General features: G+C 45.9%; 1 long non-coding RNA gene across 1 annotated transcript in view; it reads left to right on the plus strand.

Annotated features, from left to right (window-relative positions):
• The window catches only part of LOC115896962, a 39,878-nt gene extending 22,726 nt beyond the window's left edge, over positions 1–17,152 (plus strand). Inside the window, exon 4 of the long non-coding RNA XR_004056913.1 lies at positions 17,049–17,152. This is a non-coding gene — a long non-coding RNA (uncharacterized LOC115896962). The remainder of the gene's footprint in view (positions 1–17,048) is intronic.
• Positions 17,153–17,397: the final 245 nt, after the last annotated feature.

A 17,397-nucleotide genomic window follows, 5' to 3' on the forward strand; every position in this document is an offset into this window, starting at 1 on the left:
TTGAAAAAGAATCTAGGAGCCTCCTGGGAAAGAACATATCCCAAAGGAAATAAAAGCAGGAGTGATAACTGCCAGTCGAGGGGTCGAGGTGGTCAGGGGTGGAGCATCGCCAGTGGAGAGTGCGGTCTGTCTCCTGCCCGTCTCCCCTTGGCCAGCCCCAGCTGGCTCCTACATGCCTCTCCTGGAAGCGCAAGTGCAGCGGGACCCAGGCCTGGGCAGCTCTGATGGAGATTGCGTTCTTGCAGGTGTTAAAACTGTGCATATGGATATACAGCTTAGACGGCCTCTGCCGTCACCCCAGAGGTGCAGTCTCCACTCCAGCTCTCACCCCTCAGTGAAGGTCTTGCTGTGCATGCGCAGTAGGACATTGAGCTTTTCAAGAGGACTTCAGATATCCTCCCACCGTGTAGATAAAAATACTCTGTCCGTGGTCAAGGCCTGCCACACAGCGGGAGCAGTACAATCTGGTGCTTTAGACCAGGGGTCAGCACACTTTTCCTGTAAAGGGCCAAAATATGTATTTTAGGCTTTGCAGTCTTCGTTGCAATGATTCAACTCAGCTGCTACAGCTTTGAAAGCAGCTACAGACAATGTCTACGTGGAGTGAATGCCTGTGGCTATGTGCCAGCAAAACTATTGACAGAAACATTTGTGGGGTGGGCTGCAATGACCACAGGCGCCAGCCCCTAGTTTAAGGGCAGATTCAGGTCCTGCCCTGCTGGGTTCACCCGATGACTCCCAGGTCTGCCGCTGTCCCGTGGGTGACTTTGGCGAGTTCCTTTGTTCCTCTGTGGCTCGGTGTCCTTGGCGGCAGAACGTGCTTAAGAGCGGCACCTGCCTCCTCAGGTTCTCCTGAGATCTGAAGGGTGCAGGACAGTCATGGTGAACAGCTTGCTGTGTCCGGTCCCGTCAGTCCCTACACCTGGGGTCTTAAGCCGCTCACTTCACTTCTCTGAATCTCAGCTTCTTCTGCATAATGAAGAAACCAACAGCAACTTTCTCAAAATTGTGGGGAAACCATAGCTACAACACCTACTACTGTGCCTGGAATAGAGATCTTTACACTCTAGTCACAAAGAATAGGGGGGAGGAGGAGTGAGACCTCAGGACACAGAGCTCAGATGTGTTCCTGGAGAGGATGGACATGCCTGTGAGCTGAGGGAAAGCAAGGAACTGGTGGGGTGGTGTGTGGGCTGCTGAGGTGTCTTGGCCTTCCTGGCCTAGGTCACAGGGTGGCATGTCTCAGCCAGCGGGAGGAGGCTCAGGCATCGCTTAGGAGCCTCTGTGCATCCACGTGGCCTTAGTGCTACTGGCGGGAGCCTCACCCCTCTGGTCCCCAGGGCCATGGATCTGACCCACAGGGAGGTGAGCCGGCACACAGCATGGTGCAGGGTTTCTCTAAGGGACAAGGTGTCAGATGGAGACCGTGGGGTGCACAGCTGCAAAAGCTGAGGGAGGACTGAGTGAGCAAGAGGAACATGCACTCCAGACCCCTTGGCCACCATTGAGATGGACATGTCATAGGTGGGTATTAAGCAGGGTGGTGCATTGGACACAGTTCTGATTCACTGTGCCTGACTCATCAATGCTTGAGGCACAGAATTCTTCCACACATTTTTCGTGAGAAACCTAGACTAAGTGGATTATGCCCAATTACCACAAATATGTGCTTAACGGGAACATGTTTAAGTGGCACAAATACCAAGCTAAGTAGTGCCTTCCTGCGGTGTTTATAGGAATGGGGTCAAAACAGGCTGGGACTGCACTGCAGAGGACCAACCTTGGTGACAGCATTCAATGCACACATGAAAAGCAGTTCACGCGTTTTATTTATTAACAGTCGTCTCCTAATGCTGTGCGTGTTTACTTTTCAGGAGAACTTTTCCATGGCTTTCCCACACTCCCTGAGAAGAAGGCACCTGCCTCCTCGACAGCACACACAGCTGAGAATCAGGCACTGGGAGGAAAAGGCACCACTTCACGAACCACACAAGGCAGAGCCTGCACTTTGGGTGTTCCTACTGCACACCTGACCCCGTGGACCTGGTGTCCCCACTGCCCTCCATCACAGGAGGCCTGACTGCACACCCCAGACCCTGTGCACGGGGTACCCCCGCAGTGGCATACATGGTGAACAATAACAAGGAGGGCATTTAAGGGACTGGGTTATATTTTAAACTGCAAAGAATAAAAGGATTTTAAAATGTGCTTCAACCCCTAAGGGAAGCCTTTTGATAAATATCAAATTGGTTCTAAGCTCAATACAGGGGCTCTGTAGTCTCTGCTCTCCAAACGCTGTAAAATGTGTGCTTCTGCTTCTCCAATGGCACCAACATTTGAGAGGCCACATCCAGGCACAACTGCACAGCCTTGGTTTCCTCTGATGGTGCCTGACCCAGAGAGATGAGGGAGGCAGGGAGGTCTCCACTCTGATGTCCAGCCAGTCAGCCTTCTGCTCTGGAATCTGGGGAACTGTGCCATGCGGATAGGAGTTATGGCTCCATAGCTAGTTGGCTCAAACGCTTTCCAAGCCCGTGTGAGAGGGTCATCTTGCAGAGGGCTAAGATGTATTAAACTCCCATACAATCTGGGCTTTTATTGTTAGCATAACCCTGTCTCTTTATTCGCAGGTTAATGAGACATCCTGGGTTATCCTGATGCTGTGATTTTATAATTGTGTGTGTGTGTGTGTGTGTGTGTGTGTGTGTGTGTGTGTGTGTGTGTGGTTATAGTATCCTTACTTCAAACATAAATGGAAGCCCAATGTATAAAAACAGATCCAGTACTCTGCTTCCCTCTCTCCTTGCTGTCCCTTCCTCCACCCTCTTCAGTGGCTCTCAGAGGAGCCGTGTGTAAGGCACAGGGTCTCTTGACCACGGATGGGAACCATGAGCCCAGAATGATGTTATCCAGTGGAGGGCAGGGAGTCACCCATGGCAGCCATAGGAAGTGTCAGGGCAACCCTGTTATGCACGGTGGGATCTGCCCAGAGCTTCAACTCCAAATATAAAGTGTGTCTTCTCATCCAGTGGGGTTTAAATTGCACTTCTGCAACCACAAATACATAACAAACCTGCAAAGGCAACTCAAAAAGGGATAGAGACCGAGATAGATGGAAAACCAGAACAGCACAGAGCTACCCTCCTCAGCGAAAACTGCAGAAAAGAAAAGATTCTCTGTCACAAAACTGATTAAAAAGCTGCTCCTTCAACACCACACTTGGAAAATGTGCAGGAGCCATCGCCAAGGACGTTCTGTAATTTCTGGTAAGAGAAATAGCAGGCAAAACAGCCCAAACCGTAAATACCAGAGACATGCTATTACAGCTACTTTCTGACACATGTATGTGTCATTGAGATGGGCACAGCATAGGTGGGTATTAACCAGGGTGGATGCATTGGACACCATTGAGATGGGCATGTCATAGGTGGGTATTAAGCAGGGTGGTGCATTGGACACCATTGAGATGGGCATGTCATAGATGGGTATTAGGGTGGGTGCATTGGACACCATTGAGATGGACATGTCATAGGTGGGTATTAAACAGGGTGGGTGCATTGGACACCATTGAGATGGACATGTCATAGGTGGGTATTAAGCAGGGTGGTGCATTGGACACCATTGAGATGGACATGTCATAGGTGGGTATTAAGCAGGGTGGTGCATTGGACACCATTGAGATGGACATGTCATAGGTGGGTATTAAGCAGGGTGGGTGTATTGGACACCATTGAGACGGGCATGTCATAGGTGGGTATTAACCAGGGTGGATGCATTGGACACCATTGAGATGGACATGTCATAAGTGGGTATTAAACAGGGTGGTGCATTGGACACCATTGAGATGGGCATGTCATAGGTGGGTATTAAGCAGGGTGGTGCATTGGACACCATTGAGATGGACATGTCATAGGTGGGTATTAACCAGGGTGGATGCATTGGACACCATTGAGATGGACATGTCATAAGTGGGTATTAAACAGGGTGGTGCATTGGACACCATTGAGATGGGCATGTCATAGGTGGGTATTAAGCAGGGTGGTGCATTGGACACCATTGAGATGGACATGTCATAGGTGGGTATTAACCAGGGTGGATGCATTGGACACCATTGAGATGGACATGTCATAAGTGGGTATTAAACAGGGTGGTGCATTGGACACCATTGAGATGGGCATGTCATAGGTGGGTATTAAGCAGGGTGGTGCATTGGACACCATTGAGATGGACATGTCATAGGTGGGTATTAACCAGGGTGGATGCATTGGACACCATTGAGATGGACATGTCATAAGTGGGTATTAAACAGGGTGGTGCATTGGACACCATTGAGATGGGCATGTCATAGGTGGGTATTAAGCAGGGTGGTGCATTGGACACCATTGAGATGGACATGTCATAGGTGGGTATTAACCAGGGTGGATGCATTGGACACCATTGAGATGGACATGTCATAAGTGGGTATTAAACAGGGTGGTGCATTGGACACCATTGAGATGGGCATGTCATAGGTGGGTATTAAGCAGGGTGGTGCATTGGACACCATTGAGATGGGCATGTCATAGGTGGGTATTAAACAGGGTGGGTGCATTGGACACCATTGAGATGGACATGTCATAGGTGGGTATTAAACAGGGTGGGTGCATTGGACACCATTGAGATGGGCATGTCATAGGTGGGTATTAAACAGGGTGGTGCATTGGACACCATTGAGATGGGCATGTCATAGGTGGGTATTAAACAGGGTGGGTGCATTGGACACCATTGAGATGGGCATGTCATAGGTGGGTATTAAGCAGGGTGGTGCATTGGACACCATTGAGATGGGCATGTCATAGGTGGGTATTAAACAGGGTGGTGCATTGGACACCATTGAGATGGGCATGTCATAGGTGAGTATTAAACAGGGTGGTGCATTGGACACCATTGAGATGGGCATGTCATAGGTGGGTATTAAGCAGGGTGGGTGCATTGGACACAGTTCTGATTCACTGTGCCTGACCCATCAATGCTTGAGGCACAGAATTCTTCCACACATTTTTCATGAGAAACCTAGACTAAGTGGATTATCCCCAATTACCACAAATATGTGCTTAACGGGAACATGTTCAAGTGGCACAAATACCAAGCTAAGTAGTGCCTTCCTGTGGTGTTTATAGGAATGGGGTCAAAACAGGCTGGGACTGCACTGCAGAGGACCAACCTTGGTGACAGCATTCAATGCACACATGAAAAGCAGTTCACGCGTTTCATTTATTAACGGTCATCTCCTAATGCTGTGCGTGTTTACTTTTCAGGAGAACTTTTCCATGGCTTTCCCACACTCCCTGAGAGCATGAGCCGGGTTTTTCTTCTTTGCAGAGTTGCATGCCTGGTGGAGAGGACATAGTGGGCACCCGGTAAACATGGATCAGATGCCCCATGAGAGGATCCAAGCCATCAGCACTGATGATGATTTAGGCTCTGTCGTTGGAAGTTTGTAAAACCCCACTGTTAATGAAATCTTGGGCTTCTCCTGAATGAAATGGGTGAAAGCCTGAATCCTCCAAGACGTTGGTCAAAGCTAAGCAAGGACAGGAGCCCCGAGTTTAGTTGTAAATAGTGGAGAACACTCTCCTGGGATAAAGGGCGGAGAGAAAAATGAGACCACGAGGCAAGAAAGTGTGGAAAGCGTTGTTGCCACCACCTCTGCTTCTCTTCCTGCTGGTCTCTCCACATTCTGCTTGTTAACGGACCTTCCTTCATCACCATTGGGTGCTTCATCCTCAGGGTCACTCACAGAGGCTGCCGGCTGTAGCCGGGCACCAGGCAAGGATCCCTAGGGTCAGTCACAGATGTTGCCAGCCGCAGCCGGGCACCAGGCAAGGAAGGGCTGCTGGCCAAAGACCGTGGCACTCAGCAGCAAATGGCTCCCACTGACGGCTGGGTCTCCACCTCCTGTGCTGTAACTCTGTCAGTTACATGGAATTCAGAGTGGAAGGAAAACTACCAGCAGGATGAGAGGTTAGAATGGCATCTCAGGATTGATTGACTTTGCCTTGAACCCATAAAAGGTCATTTTAATGCCAGGTCACTTAACTCTCCTGGAGGATGAGCAAACTCTCTGTGAGCTCTGGACAGGAGAGTGAGAATAATGCTGTCCATTCAGGTCATGTCGACATTTACCAAGTGAGAAATAGCCTCCTGTTTCTCGATAGGGAACACACGTTTAACTCCTCCCTGGGCAGATCACACCAGAGTGAAATGTGGCTCTGTGTCTTGGACCCCTGGCATCTGTGCACCAGTTTGTGACACTCTCCCACAGCTGTGCCTTTGCCGACCCTCTCTTACAGTGGAGGCGAGACAGCCGCTTTCGGGTGACGGGTTTGTTAACAAAGAAGTGAACCCATCCCATATCACGGGCGAACGTGTCCAGCGTGCTGGGGCCCAGCGGCTGTGGGCATAAGCCCTCCTGATCCTCAGCTTTAATGACTACAAATCCCATCTCAAGTTTCTCAACAGCCAATTATGGATTTTCTCTTTTCCTCCAACAAACCAGTTATCATCGAATCATAAGGTGACAGGATATGTTAGAATTTTCATGCAGTTACATCAGAACATTTTAACCAGTTGGCTTATGAAATAATCTATTTTAAAATCCAGACTTTTAAAAATATAAAGCTTGGCTTTATATTCTATTTAGTGGATGCAAATACTGGCTTTCTTTTAGAAAATATTTAGTGTGTGTAGAGAGCAATACCAGCTCCTGAGTCAGACAGACCTGGTATAAAGCATAACCCTGCCACTGATTAACTGCGCATCTGACAACTTGGTTTAATACTGAACTTCAATTTTCCTATGTGCAAAAAGGAAATAACAACGTCTAATTTAGATAAGCATTTCTTATGTTCTGAACAGATGTTTCATTTTACTATAATCCAGAAAATCTTAATTCAGAACTCAGAATGGCATCAGAATTACCTGGAGCACTTGTAAAATTCAGACTCCTTAACTTCCTTACAAACTTGAGTTTTTAAAGAGGAAATGAATGTAAGCAAAAAAAAAATATTTTCAGAGTAAGTAGGCCGGGCGCAGTGGCTCACGCCTGTGATCCCAGCACTTTGGGAGGCTAAGGTGGGTGGATAGCTTGAGGAGGTTGAACCTACAGTGAGCTGTGATCATGCCACTGCATTCTAGTCTGGGCGACAACACCAGACTCTGACATCTGAAAGCAATAAATAAATAAATAAGTAAATAAATAAATAAGCTTATAAAGAAATGTTCAGTCTCATTATCACTAAAGTCTCAAAGATGCTGAGGTACGAGTTTATCTTTTTTTTTTTTTCTTTCCGTTTTTGAGACAGAATCTGGCTTTGTTGCCCAGGCTAGAGCATATTGGTGCAATCTTGGCTCACTGCGACTTCCGCCTCCCATTTTGAAGCAATTCTTCTGCCTCAGCCTCCCCAGTAGCTGAGACTACAGGTGCATGCCTCCATGCCTGGGTAATTTTTGTATTTTTAGTAGAGCCAGGGTTTCACCATGTTGGGCGGGCTGGTCTAGAACTCCTGACCTCATGTGATCCACCTGCCTCGGTCTCCCAAAGTGCTGGGATTACAGGCGTGAGCCACCATGCCCGGTTCTACTTTATCTTAAATAAGTCACTGTATTGTGGTAACCAACACTGTTGCAATCTGGTAGACATCTGTGTTAAGTTCTTTCAGTGATTTTAGCAAATTGGACCTTCCAGCATTTAACTTTAGACATCTCTTCAGTCCTGGCCCTGCTGGGGGCCAACGGGTCCGGTGGCCAGCCCCACTGCTGGGGAACAAGTGAGGTGCCCACAGAGAGGGTGTCTCGGGTACTGGATGGAGAATGCATCTGTACCGCCAGGCATGCAGTAGGCATGCAGTGAGCTATGATTTAATTACAGGATTGTTTAAACGAAGTTTCCCAGTCCTTCCAAAGAGCCCTTCCCCACTTGCTCAGGCACAGCACAGGCACAGCTCTCTAAGGGCTGAGGAGGTGGGAAATGGAAGTGACACTGAGAGCCTGGACCCTGTCTCCGCGCTGTGCTGCAGGTCTCAGGCCTGCGGAGATGACTTTTCCGGAGAGAAATCACGTTCTTCCCAAACTTCTGATCCCTCAGCATCACTAAGTATATGATTTGTATTAAAACAATGTCCTGATTGAAATTCCTTACATCTTTTTAAACGCCTGGTACCCTGTGATGTGGTTAACCTTGGCTGCATCAAATGAAGGGTGGTGCATCAGCCACTGTGTCCAATACATGGATAGAAACTCTTCAAACACATTAAGATGTAAATGCTGCAAACGCTCTGACAAAAGTGGAGAGATACAGAGCCAGATAAATAATAGTAGATACCTTTGAAAAAGATGAGCTTGAAATTAAAAAGCAGCGCAAGCACAGACCCCCTTGCAAATCGCACGTGTGAGAGCTGGCGCCAGATTACTGTAGTTCCCAGGAACCTGTCCAAGACCCCCAAACCATGTACACTGTGGAGGATAAGTGCAAGAAGGCAGCTAAGCATTGGCCCGGTTTCTCTTCCTAGCTTCTAATTGCAGATTTTACTTTGGTGTTGGAATACTTCCCTTTGTTATTCAGTTTTTATCAGGACCTGCCTCATTACAGGATCACACACTTTTTAATGAATGTGGGTTCATCTATATCCTGTTTCTTTCCTTCTTCATTTCATAAATGTTTGCATTAATAAATATTCAGTGAACACTTACTCTGTTTGGTTATTTCTTTAGCTATTTTGGGGGAAAATGAATTAGGCATAGTCCCTGCCCTCAAGAAATTTCTTGTCGCCCACTCGCAGGATCATTGACTTGTCTTCACTTTCATCTATGGGAAGATTTCCTCCTCCTTTCTCCTTCCTTGACACAATCTTCTTCCCTTCCCTCTGCCTCTAAGTCATGAGCATAAACTCTTTAACAGGACTAGTCTTAGGCTGAAACCACAAGTTATTTTCTGTTTTGAAAACATACGGAAAACAAAAAAACCCTCTCAATCAATAAATGACAAATGGCTTCTATTCCTATCTGAAACTAAGAGAAAATACTATAAAGAAAGATGCAAATTTACATTTTGTACGTTTTTTTCTGCCAAACCAATTTGCCTGAATCCGAGGCAGAAACTGTGGTGTCTGAGTCTGTGTAACCCCTGGATTTTCAGAAAGAGGAAAGACTCTGCCGACAGCCAGATCTTGCTGTTCCTAACTGAGGACCAGCCAGGCTCAGAGGGCAGCAGCAATGCTGAGCTGAGACCACACTGCAGCAGGGCCTGGAGCAGGAGGGAGGCAAACCCAGCACATATCAGATACCACCATGCAGCCCCTCGGACTCACAGGGACACCTGCCACTTCATCCGTGCCCACACGCGCCCCCTCAAATCTCCCCTCTTGGGACGACATGTATGACGGTATCTTCATCCATCCAGCATTGGCTCCCTCTCCTTAATCTCTCTTTGGGATTCACCCATCAAACATTGGCTCCCTCTCCTTAATCTGTTCCTCACCCATCCAGCATTGGCTCCCTCCGCTTAATCTGTTCTTCACCCATCCAGCATTGGCTCCCTCCGCTTAATCTGTTCTTCACCCATCCAGCATTGGCTCCCTCCGCTTAATCTGTTCTTCACCCATCCAGCATTGTCTCCCTCCGCTTAATCTGTTCTTCACCCATCCAGCATTGGCTCCCCTCTCCTTAATCTCTCTTTGGAATCACCTAGCACAAGCCCCCATGCTTTCAGAAGCCCCTCTTAACTCCCCGTTATTGAAAGGGTTTCCTGGTTCATTTTAATTCCACTCTTGCTTGTCTCAGAAAGTTAAATAAATCTAATTTTTTGAACACAAGTGTTCCTGGTGGTCTTTGGATGAAGAATATGAGTGTAATTGGAACCTGATAGCCAGTTTGCTCTTGGGCAATATCATGAAATCCAGATCTGTTTGGTTCTTGAGTTCAGACAGTGAAAGTGTTTGGCAAGCCGGGGGTGCCTGTCACCGTTCCTCACATCTTTACACATCTAACCCCACTGCCTCCAGGATGCAACAACCAACACAATTTCATGCCAACCTGATTACCGCTGCTTTTTGAGTGTCTTTCTTTCTGAAAGCATTTGGAATTTTGTTCATTTGCTCTGGTTCTCTAACTTCATCCTGGATGCTTTGAAATTCACAGGACTGTACACAGTCATGTGCTATTACATGTACATACTGCCAGTCACTTACTGATCCCCGAAGGCCTGTGCCTTCTTTCAGCACCAGGGAGTGACCTTCTGAAGCGTGCTGGGCACAGGCACCCTGGGTAAAAAATGTGCAACAGAGTTAAGAGCACCCACTGGGGTGTCAGGTTGCCTGCTTTTAAATCCCGGCTCCACCGCTAAGGACTGTGGGATCCAAACCCTCTTAAACGCACCATGCCTCAGTTTCCCTATCTGTAGAAGGAAGATAACAGCACCAACCTAAGGTGTTTGGAGAAGTATACTTCTCAAGCACCTGAGAGCCATGAAGCCTTAACAGGTGTTAGTGGTTGGTGTTATCACTAGCTCCTTCATTCCTCTGTTTTCCCCTTTAGGAGCATTTACGAGCAGGCTGCCCAGCCTCACCTCATGTCTCCCCTGCCCTGTGTGTTGTCACTTTGTCCATTGCATTCAGTTTTCAGACAGATCCTCAGCACCTTTCAATCCTCGCCAAATATTCTTTATGACTATTAATGGAAATACATGTTAAAAGTGTATACACAGAAAAGAAATATCTCCCCGGCTCCGAGTCTTTTTAGAGAGGTGATCTGGTAATCATTAAATGGGCAAATAACTGTATAACCACACATATTCTTCCAGAGACCAGGAAAGGAGGAACACTCCCCAAATCACTGAATATGATATCAAAATCTTAGCCCAGCAAAATACAGCATAAAAATAAAACATTACGTGTCAATCTTATTGACGAATATAGATGCAAAAGTAATAAACAAAACGTTAAGAAAGAAAATCCAGAAAAAAAATACTAAAATATTTACATCATGACATAGTTGAGTACATTCTAAGTCAACAAGACAAAAACGTTAGAAAATCTAGTAATGCTTTTCAAAATTTGCTATGGCAACAAAATCAAGGAGAAAAAAATCCCACATGGTGAGATTAAAAAACAATTAGCAAACTAAAAATATAAAAGAATACTCTTATTCCAATAAGGTATGGCTAACTAAAGTAACCATGTCAAATATCAGAAATTACAGTGACATGGAAGCAACATTCCGAGTTAACTTAGAGAATGAGCAGCTTTCCTTATTTTTTAACAAACGTTTATGTGGTATTCAATATAGAGCAGGCACTATTCTAAATAGGTTAATAGGAAAAATTAAAATCGTTATTGATCACAGCTAAAATTCCATTATACTCCTTTGCACCATCAAAAAGAATAACTCAAGACTTAGAAACATTACAGGTAACAGAAAAAAAAACATAAAAACAGAAAGTAACAAAATTTTCATGAGATAGAAATGGAGAAAATTACAAAATTTTGAGGCATATTAAAAACAGGTAAGTGAATGGAAAGATTTACCATGTTCATGGATAGAAAGATTCAATATTGTGAAGATCTCAAAACTCTGCAAAGTAATTTATAGATTTCATGCCCTTCTCATTATAATCTCAGCAGGATTTTTTAAATAAAATGTGGCAAGATTGTCTAGGCCTTATAACAAAGAACAAAGGTCATAAAGTAGTCACAAAAATACAGGCACAAAAGAAAGAAGAAAAAAGATGATGAAAATTATGATACAAGGTATCACAGTTAGTTATGTCAGTACTTTTAAAACAACATAATTGTGATGGCTAATCTTATGTGTTAACTTGACTAGGCTGAGGGATGCTCAGACAGTTGGTAAGATGTTATTGTGGATGTCTCTGTGAGGATGCTTTTGGATGAAATTAATGTTTGAATCAATAAATTGAGTACAGGATATTCGACTTTACCAGGGAAAAGAAATACACATTCTCTCTCTCCCTCTCTTCCTCCCTTTTTCACTCCCTCCCTCTCCTTGGGCTGGAACATCCACCCTTTCCTGTCCTTGGACACTGGAGCTCCAGGTTCTCAGGTCTTGGACTCCTCAGTCAACACCAGCAGCTCACCAGCCTTCAGGCCTCAGATTCAGACTCATCTACGCCAGAATCTTTCTGGCCTGCAGAGGCCAGATCATGGGACTCCTCAGCTTCTATAGTTACAGAAGCCAATGGTCATAATCCATCTCCTCTTATATCTCTCTACATCCTATTGGTTCTGTTTTTCTGGAGAATCTGGACTAATAAGTAAATTTATGAGCAAAATAGAAATCTGGAGAGGGTTAAGAAAACTGTTCCACACTCATGGCAGTGTGATTCCTGCAAAGATTGGGAGAAAATGTGGCTGCATCTGAAGTTGGAGACGTGAGTTCCTGTGGCTCCGTGGCCCAGCTATTCCACTCCCAGACTTCCAGCGTGTTCCTGTGGCTCCGTGGCCCAGCTATTCTGCTCCTAGACTTCTAGCATGTTCCTGTGGCTCTGTGGCCCAGCTATTCCACTCCTAGACTTCCAGCATGTTCCTGTGGCTCCATGGCCCAGCTATTCCGCTCCTAGACTTCAAGCATGTTCCTGTGGCTCCGTGGCCCAGCTATTCCGCTCCTAGACTTCAAGCATGTTCCTGTGGCTCCATGGCCCAGCTATTCCACTCCTAGATTTCCAGTGTGTTCCTGTGGCTCCGTGGCCCAGCTATTCCACTCCCAGACTTCCAGCGTGTTCCTGTGGCTCCATGGCCCAGCTATTCCGCTCCTAGACTTCAAGCATGTTCCTGTGGCTCTGTGGCCCAGCTATTCCACTCCTAGATTTCCAGCGTGTTCCTGTGGCTCCGTGGCCCAACTATTCCACTCCTAGATTTCCAGTGCATTCCTGTGGCTCCATGGCCCAGCTATTCCACTCCTAGACTTCCAGCATGTTCCTGTGGCTCCGTGGCCCAGCTATTCCACTCCTAGATTTCCAGTGCGTTCCTGTGGCTCCATGGCCCAGCTATTCCACTCCTAGACTTCCAGCATGTTCCTGTGGCTCCGTGGCCCAGCTATTCCGCTCCTAGACTTCTAGCATGTTTCTGTGGCTCTGTGGCCCAGCTATTCCACTCCTAGATTTTCAGTGTGTTCCTGTGGCTCCATGGCCCAGCTATTCCACTCCTAGATTTCCAGTGCGTTCCTGTGGCTCCATGGCCCAGCTCTTCCACTCCTAGATTTCCAGCATGTTCTTGTGGCTCCGTGGCCCAGCTATGCTGCTCCTAGATTTCCAGCGCATTCCTGTGGCTCCATGACCCAGCTATTCCACTCCTGGACTTCCAGCATGTTCCTGTGGCTCCATGGCCCAGCTATTCCGCTCCTAGATTTCCAGCATGTTCCTGTGGCTCCGTGGCCCAACTATTCCACTCCTAGATTTCCAGTGCATTCCTGTGGCTCCATGGCCCAGCTATTCCACTCCTAGACTTCCAGCATGTTCCTGTGGCTCCGTGGCCCAGCTATTCCACTCCTAGACTTCCAGCATGTTCCTGTGGCTCCACGGCCCAGCTATACTGCTCCTAGATTTCCAGTGCTTTCCTGTGACTCCATGGCCCAGCTATGCCACTCCTAGACTTCCAGTCTAGAAAAAGTGCTTCCACAAGGGCCTAATGGGACAGATTTTCATAAAGACAGAAGGACAAAATATTGGAAACAACTAAAAGTCTATGAAAACAGGAGACTGTGTGAATAGTAATGCATTCATTGGTGGGGTAATAAATAAACAGTACTACACATCTCAACCTGAATTAATCTCATGAGGAACATGTTTAACATACAAAGCCAGTCATGAAAAATGTAAAATGTAAGATTCCCCTTATACACGTTAAAAAAAATACACAGACTGATCAATACCAAATATTGAGCAAACCTCCATACATTTGTAGTAAAATACGAATAGATATTTGGGAAGAATAAACACCCATGCAATCAGTGATAACTTGAGGAATGGGAGAAGGAAGCAATGGAAGTGAAGCCTTTGCTTTGGCAGCATTCGCCACGTTTCATGTCCTCTGCTAGTGGCTTGTACTCATCTGTCATCTGATTATTCATAACTGCTTTGAAATATTTCATTAGACCTTTAAAATAAAGACAGTTAGTCAAAGGGACAAGAGGTCCAGTGAATGAGCAATAGATAGAAACAAAGGAGAGAATCTTAAATGGATAAAGAAACGGGCTCCTATTTTTGGTTGTATGCTCTGAATACAACATTATTTCAGAGTATAAATTGGAAAAATTCCCCAAAACATACCACAAAATTAAAACAGTGTTTTAGTATGACACAGTCAATAATGGTTAGTTGTTTTGCTTTTGTTTTCGTATTTATGCTTTTTTATAACTGCATTTTAAAATATATATGCTGTTGGGCTTCACAATTTCTCTACTGGCACAGGATGAGAAATAGCCAATGAAATAATTCATCTAAGTCACTTTTACAAATTAATTAAAACGTGAAATGTAGACAGCCTTCCCATCCAGTCAACCTCAAGGAGACCCAGCTGCTGACGAGAGCTGACCTCCGTGTCTGGTTGAAGACGTCAAGAACAAGCTGTTCTCATGCATGGTCCTTGTTTCTTTCCTCCATAAAACAACTAATTGAATTTGTCTGGGCTTGGTTTGGTCTGTCTCCACCCAATCTCTGGTGCCTGTTGGTGGCTTGGCCCACAGTAGGTGCTCCCTGTCCATTAGCTAAACAGATGACAGTGGACATGGCAGCCAATGCCGGTTAGAAGCTGGCACCTGCCAGATGGTTAGAAACTGGCACCTGCCAGATGGAAAGGAGAAAGCCCAGGCAAGACACCATCGTCCCCTGGCTCTCAGGCACCATCTGCACGCACAGTATATGAGAGCCTCTCCAACAGCAGTCATGATTCCTACTAGAGCCCTGCAAAGAGGGAGGGTTTTGCTACTTTCATTACATGAAATGCCCAGATGTCTCTAAGTTCCTAAATAAATATTCCATTTATAACTAAGTCTAATCTTTAAATTTCTGATACTCCTGAATATTAAAGAATGTCATGGGCCTGGACTATTACTACCAATAATAGTTATTTTGTAAGCATTGAAGTCTTTTTCAACAGATGACGAGAAAAACTGTAGATGGGACTATTTCATTTCATTCCACAGTTTCCAGCAGCTCCTTCCCGGAGCTGGGCCTGCAGCCACAGACCCTCAGCTCAGGTGGGAGGCATAGGAGCTGCCACCATGTGGAGCCAACAGTTCTTTGTCTGAACCCACCTGTATTAGTGTTTTCACGCTGCTGATAAAGACATATCTGAGACTGGGCAATTTACAAAAGAGAGGTTTAATGGACCCAGTTCTGTGTGGCTGGAAAGGCCTCACAATCATGGCAGAATGTGAAAGGCATGTCTCACATGGTGGCCGACAAGAGAAGAGAGCATGTGCAGGGAAACCCCTGTTTTTAAAACCATCAGATCTCGTGAGACCCACTCATGATCATGAGAACAGCATAGGAAAGGCCCGCCCCCATGATTCCATCACCTCCCACCAGGTCCCTCCTACAACATGTGGGAATTCAATATGAGATTTGGGTGGGGACACCCAAATAATCTTATTATTTTTCAGCCCCTGTATTATCCACATGACACCCTCTGTTACTGATGCTTAAGGAGTAGCTTTCTCATTCCCGTGGCATGTGTCTTCATCAGCTCCCCAAACAAAGGGTCAGCTCGAGCTGCACTTCCCCAGCCTGCAGGGTTTTTGCACAGGAAGCCTCAATCTCTCTCCCGAGCAGAACGTCCTTGACAAACGCCAAGTAGGACTTTTTAACAGGGCCATCTTGCGTCTCCTTCAGAACATGGAAAAAGTTGGCAGCAACTCAGACCCACAAAACGAGCAAAGGACTTTCCATGCAGGTGATCTGTTTGGCGACTCATTTACCCGTGCAAAGAGAGAGTTCCAACGCATGCTTCAAGAGCACAGTGAATTTGCCACTACTGTTATTTGGTCTTATTATAGATGTATAAAAAAAAAAAAACATTTTGGAAGGTGTTCCAGTCTTAATGGGAAATAAGGCCTGTAAATTTAAAAAGATAGCCAAGCAGAGTGATCCACAAAGTGGCAGCAATGTGAAACCTCTTTTCCTAAATATACATTATGTCTTTAAAACAGTACACATGCAGCGTATGCCACTCATTGTGTATTGGTCATTGAGGAAAAAATTCAGATAGATAAATATAGATAATTAGTACATGTAGACATATTTTACATTATTAAAATAAATATATGGGCAAACCACATCTTTGATTTAGGTAACCATTGAGCATCTACTAAGCAGCATTTAAAAGGTTTTTGAAGCATTCTTCCTAATTCCTTTCTGCAAATCCTTTTTAAATATCTGATTCCATTAACTTAAAACCCTGCCAGTGTTACAGTTTCCATGGAAGAGGGCATTTTCATTACTCTGACACTAAATTAAAATCTTTCTTTGTCCTTGTAGCTAATAGAGAGCACCGGCATTGCCAGCCCAGCACAGTGGCGCTGGATGACAGGGATTCCACCACAATCATGAGGGCAGCCATCCTGGGACTGGGGGGAAAAGGCACAGCGTTTGATTGGTGAGTCTGTTTCTTGTCTCCAGGCTGCTTTGTGCTTTTCCCCCGGCATTGTGTCCCTTCCATCCCCAAGTTTATATCATTCCGTGAGCCTTGGGTAACAGGGTATTTCCATCACTGGCCCTGGTGCATGAAAGCCACACTGCCAGCTTGTCATCATCACCAGTCCGGGTTCCTTTCCAATGGAGTAAGGGAAACTCCAGGCCTGGACTGGAAGAAGCTTATCTCCATCGGGGAAATGTCTGCAGGTGACTGAAGCTTTCATTCCACCGTAGCATATTTCAAGAGCACATACTCACTCACCCTAACACTTAGTAAGGACCCGTTTACAGGAAAACATTTATTTTGAAGCCTGCGTCTCTGCCAAAAGATACAGAGTGCTAAGATGTTCCATTCCTTTTTAAGGAGATTGCACTGACCCTTTAAGCAAGAAATGACTTCACAGTCGAAACTTTGGTTTGGAAGACTCTTGTTTCAAATCTCGGCGGCATCCAATAAGCCCACCTCATCAGCTGGTGGTAAGCACCTAGGACTTGGGCCAGCAGAACGAAGGAAAGAAACACAATAATTTAGTAAAAAGGTATCATAAAACATCAGATCTGCTGTTTGTGGCTGTGGGGTGCTTTGGAATGTGCACACACACGAGGTTTTCCTCTCCTTGCCGCTTCCTCCTTCTCTTCTCCCTCTTCACACAGAAGTAGCTGCATATCAAGAACTGGTCTTTCCCAAAGCCTAGGCCTTCAGGAGAACTTGG

Source organism: Rhinopithecus roxellana, chromosome 4, assembly GCF_007565055.1.
Source record: "Rhinopithecus roxellana isolate Shanxi Qingling chromosome 4, ASM756505v1, whole genome shotgun sequence".
Lineage (NCBI taxonomy): Eukaryota > Metazoa > Chordata > Mammalia > Primates > Cercopithecidae > Rhinopithecus > Rhinopithecus roxellana.